Source organism: Rhinolophus sinicus, linkage group LG06, assembly GCF_036562045.2.
Source record: "Rhinolophus sinicus isolate RSC01 linkage group LG06, ASM3656204v1, whole genome shotgun sequence".
Classification (NCBI taxonomy): Eukaryota; Metazoa; Chordata; class Mammalia; order Chiroptera; family Rhinolophidae; genus Rhinolophus; species Rhinolophus sinicus.
The window spans coordinates 48,426,635-48,433,783 of NC_133756.1; the positions used below are offsets into that span (position 1 = coordinate 48,426,635).

Genomic DNA, 7,149 nt, shown 5'->3' on the forward strand with positions numbered 1-7,149 from the left:
ACTGTTTGGATACACCACATTTTGTTTATGCATTCATAAATTGGCAAACATTTGGATTATTTCCACTTTTTAGCTACTATAAATAATACTGTTATTATGAACATTTGTGTACAAGTTATTGTGTGAACATGTGTTTTCATTTCTCTTGGGTATATATCCAGGAGTGGAATTGTTGAGTCACATGGTAATTCTGTGTTTAAACTTTCAAGGAGCAGTGGTAGTTTTGAAAACTTCCCAGTTGAATCATATGATTCATTAGAATCATAGTCAAGGCTGAGAACTAATGATTTCAACAGGATGGTGAAACACAGGACACACTCTGAGAGCTTCAAGGGAGACATTTCGTAACCTTTGGGGATCCCTGTGGGACAGTGAGGTTGATTCATAGATAGTTTTCCAGCTGTACCCAAGATAATAGTCATTGCTATTAACATGCAGGGAAATGTGCCTTAGTGCCCTGCTCTTAATTCTATTCGATTTAACATTTATATAAATGACTTTAGGGGATGAATATCCGGAGCAAGAATTGTCAAACTTTTTTTAACTGTGCAATCCTTTCTTCCAGTGAAATCCTCTGTGGAAGCTGAAAAGATAAAACAGGTGAAGGTGGAGAAGAGGTTGGGTTCTGAAGGCCCTGCCTGCTGGGCCTGTAGACTCTTCCTCTTTTGCCCTCATGCCCAGCCCCACCACTTCTGAGACCCTCCTCACAATACCCAGGGTTTCATAGAGCATCATTGGAAAACTAGTGACCCAGAAGGTATTTTTAAAATGAACTTGTCGGGAACCCAAAACTGAGAACATAAAATACATTTAGTGACAGACTCAGGGTCAAGATGAACTCTAATAGGGATTAATATAAAACAAACAAAAGCAAACCCAAACCGAACTTCTCCGGAGTGGGTTATACTGAGGAGTAAAAAGTTTTATTTTCTGCAAGGTATTCAAGCATATCCCAGACAAGTTTTTCTATGAAGAAGCCATCAAAGGGGATTCAAACACCAGAAGATGAGATAGTTGGCCTGAATGATGTTGACAGTGGCCAGAACTCTAAGCCTTTGAAAGACCGTGTTCATACTCCAGAGTCATTTGTACCTTGGGGATCTCTGCTAGATAGGGGAAGGGCCTTGGTCTGCAGGATAGGAAGTGGTTGTTTGTTTCCTTTATCTTTCTTCTGATTTTCCTAATCCAGTTCCCCGGGGGTTTTGCCTTGACAAGAGCAGGCAATCATCATCAGTTCTACTATTTTTAATATTTAATATTTAATCTATTATTATTCAACTAGATTGTAACTTTGGTAAGGCCAGCATGTTTAGAGCACTGCTCCTAGAAGAACGCCTGGCACATAGCAAGTGATATGAACTGAATGTTTTTGTCTCCCCAAAATTCATACGTTGAAATCCTAACCCTCAATGTGATAGTATTATGAGGTGGGGTCTTTGGGGGGGGGGCGACTAGGTCAAGAGGGCAAAACCCTCATGAATGGGATTATAGAAGAGGCTCCATAAAGCTCTCTCTTGCTTTTTCTGCCATGTGAAGCCTCAGATAACAAGAGTCAGCAGTCTGCCACCTGGAAGAGCGCCCTCACCAGGACCAGACCATGCTGGCATCCTGATCTCAGATTTACAGCTTCCAGGACTGTGAAAAATAAAATTCTATTGTTTATAAGCCACCCAATCTGTGGTAATTTGTTATAGCAGCTTGAACAGACTAAGGCAGTAGGTGTCCAATAAATACATGTTGAATGACTGACTGACTAAATAAAAGCTATTCAAGAGGTATACATTTTCGGTTATGCAAGATGAATATGTTCTAAAGATTTGCTGAGTAATATTATGCTGATAAGTTAACAATACTGTATTGTATACCTAAAATTTTGTGGAGGGTAGAGCTCATGTTAAATGTTCTTTCCACAATAAAATAAAGTGAAATAAAATAAAATATTATTTTTAATTTCTTTATGTCAGCATAACTTTTCCATTACCCCCATCCAGTCCTTTATGGTTCCTTTCAGCAGCCATTCTTACTTCTGTGACACACCAGGATGCAGCTAATGAAGGAGAATTAATTAACTCTTGTTAATGAATTCAGCGTTCCATGACTGTTCCTGGCCTCAGCTCTAACCCACTTGCCCCAACCCATCCCTTGCCCAGCCTCCATCCTGACCTCCATCTTTATGGTCTGTGACTCACACCGTATTCTCTGGTTTTCAGCCTTACTTCACTTGGACTTGAGTTAATCCTTTACCGCGTAACTGTTCAAGTTCAGGCAAGTTTCCTAACTGCTCTATGCCCCAGGTTTCTCATTCACCCAGGAAAAAAAGCTTAAATATGTGAAGAGGAGTAAAGGTAGAATGTTGGGAAATGCTAATATATAAAGGATTAGACATAACAACATCTTATCTTTATAGATTGATTGAATGCCTGTAAAATGCTTACTTTCTTGCATATACCATATAGGAAGCAAATGTTAGCAATTATCACTATTATTTTTGAGACTTATTGTCTTTATTAACTCATCCTTCAGAAGTGATGCTTGTCAGCACCTTCTTCTTGATGACCTTGATTCTCCTTGGCCACAATGCAGTTTCCCCCTCAACTGTGCTGCCTTGGGGAAACTCAGCCCCCAGGCCATCTCCCTAGATGCCGGTTCTCTCTGGGCAGCACCTACACCCTGTTGATCTACCTTCAGAGCAGAAAGAAAACTCTTTATTGCTGAAGAATAATAGTTGATTCTGTGTTTCTGGGCATTGTGTACCTAGTTGAGCTAGAATCACGTGCTTTAAACTGCTTGGTGCCAGCCCTAAAAACCCAAAACCAACCACTTGTGATAACCGGGACTGTGGTCAAAATTAATTTAGTTCTATCAACCACCAGCAGTTTCTTAGAATCTTTGCTGTTTATTTCAACTACAAGTAGTTTCAACAGCTGTGAAAAGTGCATCAAACTTTAAAAAAAGATTGGAATAGCATTTTGTTCTTTTTTTGAGAGGCAAAATGATTCTGTTGTACTTTTTTTTAGATATGATTCTATTGAGAAATAAACCTGTGTCTCTTGGTGTATATATTATCAGGGGATCTTTGGTAAGCGTATTTCCAATGTCAGGAGCTCTATTGTAGGAAAAAGGCAGTGAGAAGATTTGATTTGTATCTGAGGGAATGATCCTCTGGGCAATATAGGGGACTGGGTAGAGAAGAGTAAGACTGGCTCTGGAGGGAGGGTGGCTTGAAGGCTGAGACCCTGAACTCATAAAGCGGTGTAGTAGCGAGAGACAGACGGTGTGAATTGGAGAGAATCAATGGAACTTGCCAGACCCAGGTGTGAAGCAACACTCCAACTTTGTTTCCCATAAGAAATCCAATTACACTTGGCATCTTGTGATTCTTAGGAACTTACTGACTGTGTGGGGATACTTCAGGTGGAAATCACATGTCCTCCTCCCCTTTATAATTTTCTGTTGTCTTCAGGCCTCTGACTCACACTCCCAGCCTGTGAAGCCAAGTCCTTTTCCTTGCTGCTCAGAAAGGCAGTTTGGTCTCCACCTTCTAACAAACTACATTTACTGAGGCTTATGGCTTATGATGTCTCCCTTGCTATAATATAAAATCCATCAAGGCAGAGGTCTTCGCTTTATTTTTTGATGCATTCAACAGTGCTTAGTTTATAGTAGGTGCTAAATAAATATTTATTGAAATGGAATGAACAACAAAAAAAGGTTGTTCAATATGTTGGATGCTGCAGAAATTTCAAGTAGAAGGAAAACAGAGAGAGGACCCCTGGTTTTAAAATATGAGATCTTTGGTGACATTAGAGAGAGTACTTTCAGGAGAGTGTGCTGTGGGAGCCAAAGTGAAATGTTGCTATTTTTGTTATTTTAAATTCAATTTTTGGAAAAGCTAATGAAGACACATGGTTTTGGGAGTTAAGGAAATAAAGATGCAAGGGTAGACTAATCTTCTGTATGATATTTTCTTAATTTATTATGTCTGGCTGATGGAAGTTGAAATATACTGGCTTTTATTTGGTGAGGATGATGGCTTGAGAAAAAAAAATGTGCCTGGAAATATAAAGTTCTCAAAGGACTGTTCCACTCTGCCTAAGAGAATCGGAGACAGAATACAAATGAGCAGGCAGGAATTTTCCATTTTCAATACCATGTTTCCCCGAAAATAAGACCTACCCTGAAAAGAAGCCCCAGTTAAGATCGTCACCCAGATGGACGCATTTAGTACCTTATGACGATGTTCCAGAAGAAGATGACATGACTGTATTTGAATAAATGTAGATTGTTGTACATTAAAAAAAAAGACATCCCCTGAAAATAAGCCCTAATGCATCTTCTGGAGCAAAAATTAATATAAGACCCGGTTTTATTTTCAAGGAAATACGGTATAAGATCCAGTCTTATTTTTGGGGAAACACAGTAGATAAATATACAACAAAAGATTCTGCTACATAATATGTGGACATTCTAGAGTCAGGTTTCTTCTAGAGATATTTTAGTGCTCATGCGTACTCACATAAAATTGATCTCTCCCATTTGCTCCACACCCTGACAGAGCTGTTTTACGTATTAAGTGTTGTCTGACATCATTGTAAGTCGTGACCCCACACAGGCACCTTTTCTAAGGGAACTTATGAATACTGCCAGAGTCGATCTATATCTCAACCAGCCATTGTTTTTCTTAGTTGCTCTCAGAGGCACAGACGGAGGATACTCGGAAGTCATGCTGACTAAAACAGCAGATTGAGACTTAATTCACATGCCACTAACGTGTCCTGACTTTACCGCTTTTGCCTATACATTTAAATTTTCTTTTAAATATAGAATTGTGTTAGTTTATACTCTTTTAGGTTTTATGGCTGGAAACTGTCCTCTGGTTTGTCTGAGGGTCCCCAAGGCCATCTTGTGTGAAAGCAAGTGGGTCCCTCGTGTTCTTCTGCCCCAGCCTCCTTGTCACTCAGTCACATTGTGGTTGGTGGCCCTTGTGAAATTGCCTCTCTGCTGGGCACAGTTATCTCCACGGGTGCTGCTACTGCTACCACCATTTTGGCCTCCAGGGAGGGGACATGGTTCTGTCCTTTGCTCTTAGGCTGGAGAATAGACAGACACTTCCCCTAGGTTGTCACAGCATATAATACACTTTGCTGTAATTTTTAGCATTTATATACCCCATATAAAAATAACAAGGAGAGTTCAAATTTGATAATAATTGAACAACTAACGTGAGATGTGGCTACGCTTAGAGTTTACAGGCTTAGATCCATCATGTCTTAGGTTGTGTTCCCCAGAAACTGACTCAGGCACAGGTTTGAGCAAGCAGCTCATTTGGCAGATAACCCTAGGAAGCGTCAGTAAGAGAGTGGAGAAGTCATTCAGGGAAAAGAAAGTCTAGATAGAGTGCGTAAAGAGAAGATTATCACTGTGGGCCATTTGGGCTCAATCCCATTGGCCACCTTTGAGAGACAATATAGACCTGTCCTGGCCAGTACGGTAACCACTGGCCACACGTGGCTGCTGGGCATTTAAAATGTAGCTAATCAGAAATGAGATATGCTCTACATGTAAGACACACATTGGCTTTCTAACATTTAGTACAAAAAAATGTAAAATATCTCACTGATAACTTTTATATTGATTACATATTGTTACGATAATATCTTATATATCGGGTTAAACAAGATATATTATGAAAATTCATTTCACCAGTTTCATTTGACTTTTTAAAATGTGGTTACTGGAAAATGTAAAATTAATATGTGATTCATATTACATTTCTACAGGACAGTGCTGGTGTAGAACAGGCCTCAGAATTGTCTTACCTGAGAATTGAAGAAAGTGGGTAGATTTATCTGCCTGCACCAAACCATCACGGGCCACTCTCCTGGGGGGTGTTGTCTTCCTGGTACTTCTAGCTGCCACGTGCAAAGCCGAGTGTGCTTCCTAGCTGGAGGCAGCCCTAGGCAGGGAGTCAGTAAGAAGCGATGGGTGCCCAGGCATTTTAGAAGGACATAGACAGTGCCTGGTACACTCTCTCATTCCTACCTCCCATAGCAAAAGCCACCCTAATCAACAAACTCCACCTCCCCAAATAGGAGGGCTCCATTCAAGTTCATCCTCAGAATCTAGGCCTGACTTACCCCAGGCAAAATGAGAAGGCATTTGCTTATTTTTTCCCCTTCACTCAGCTCTAGCTCAGCTTACCCAAGAAATGATTGACAGGCACATCCCTCCAAGGGGAAAACATACCTTCAGTGCTAGAGGTGAGGTCTGACATGATGGTCTTCAAAAGACTAAAGAATGCGAGGCTTAATACCAGTACATTTCCCAAGATCTGGATTCCTCAGTCAACTCTCCAGCAGGACAGCCATAGTTCTTCCCAAATCGTGCTGAACCAAGCAAGGCTAGCTACTTTCTCCTCTGTGTAAGGTCCACATGTCTGTGCTTCAGCTCTGCAAGAAACCATGTGAACAAGACTACACAGCTCTACCATAACAAACCTTATATTACGGGCGCAATGCCTAATCCACATGGGGTCAGATGTTTTAAAGAATTAGTTTTGTGTTCTCACACACACCCCAACCCTCACAACCCTTCCAACTTAGCACTCTCTGATTTTCTTCACTTGTACCCCGAGGATCTTCCTCCTAGCTCAGAAAACTAGATATGAGTCATCTAGTGCTTTAGGGGAAGGATATCACTCTTCAATCAGAGAATAAAGGAGGCAAATTTGTAGTTTAAGGTCAAAAGTCATTGGTGCAGGTGTCTGACAGAAAAGAGCCGGATGCATAACTGCATAATTGCAAAGTGAGCTCTGCCTTTCAGATTGAAGATTCCACAGGCTGGGGGATGGGGAGAGAGGAAGGACCTCAAGGACAGAAAGAGAGATAGCTGTGCTCCGCGGACCATGGCCCATCAGTTCACATCCCTGGAGACTTCCATTTGTCCTAAGGACCTAGATTAGACGTGTTCACCAAGGGTGAGGGTTGCTTGTGGGTTTCAGTCACAGTGATGATTAACTAGGTCCAAAGACAACTAGCTGTGCCTCAGGATTTTGTTCAGCTCTCTGCCCGATCCATACCACGTGGGAAGCTCCCTTCCAATAACCTGGGACACTTAAAAGCCCCAGGATCGAAGTCTTGGTCACCTAGA

The 7,149-nt window shown here is 41.1% G+C and overlaps 1 long non-coding RNA gene across 1 annotated transcript; it reads right to left on the reverse strand.

The window, feature by feature from the left end:
* Positions 1–1,971: 1,971 nt before the first annotated feature.
* LOC141572125 (uncharacterized) lies at positions 1,972–6,629 on the reverse strand. Its single transcript, XR_012497292.1, has 3 exons — positions 6,247–6,629; positions 5,820–5,956; positions 1,972–2,047 (listed from the first exon to the last, which is right to left on the reverse strand). It is a non-coding gene; the product is annotated as an uncharacterized LOC141572125 (long non-coding RNA).
* Positions 6,630–7,149: the final 520 nt, after the last annotated feature.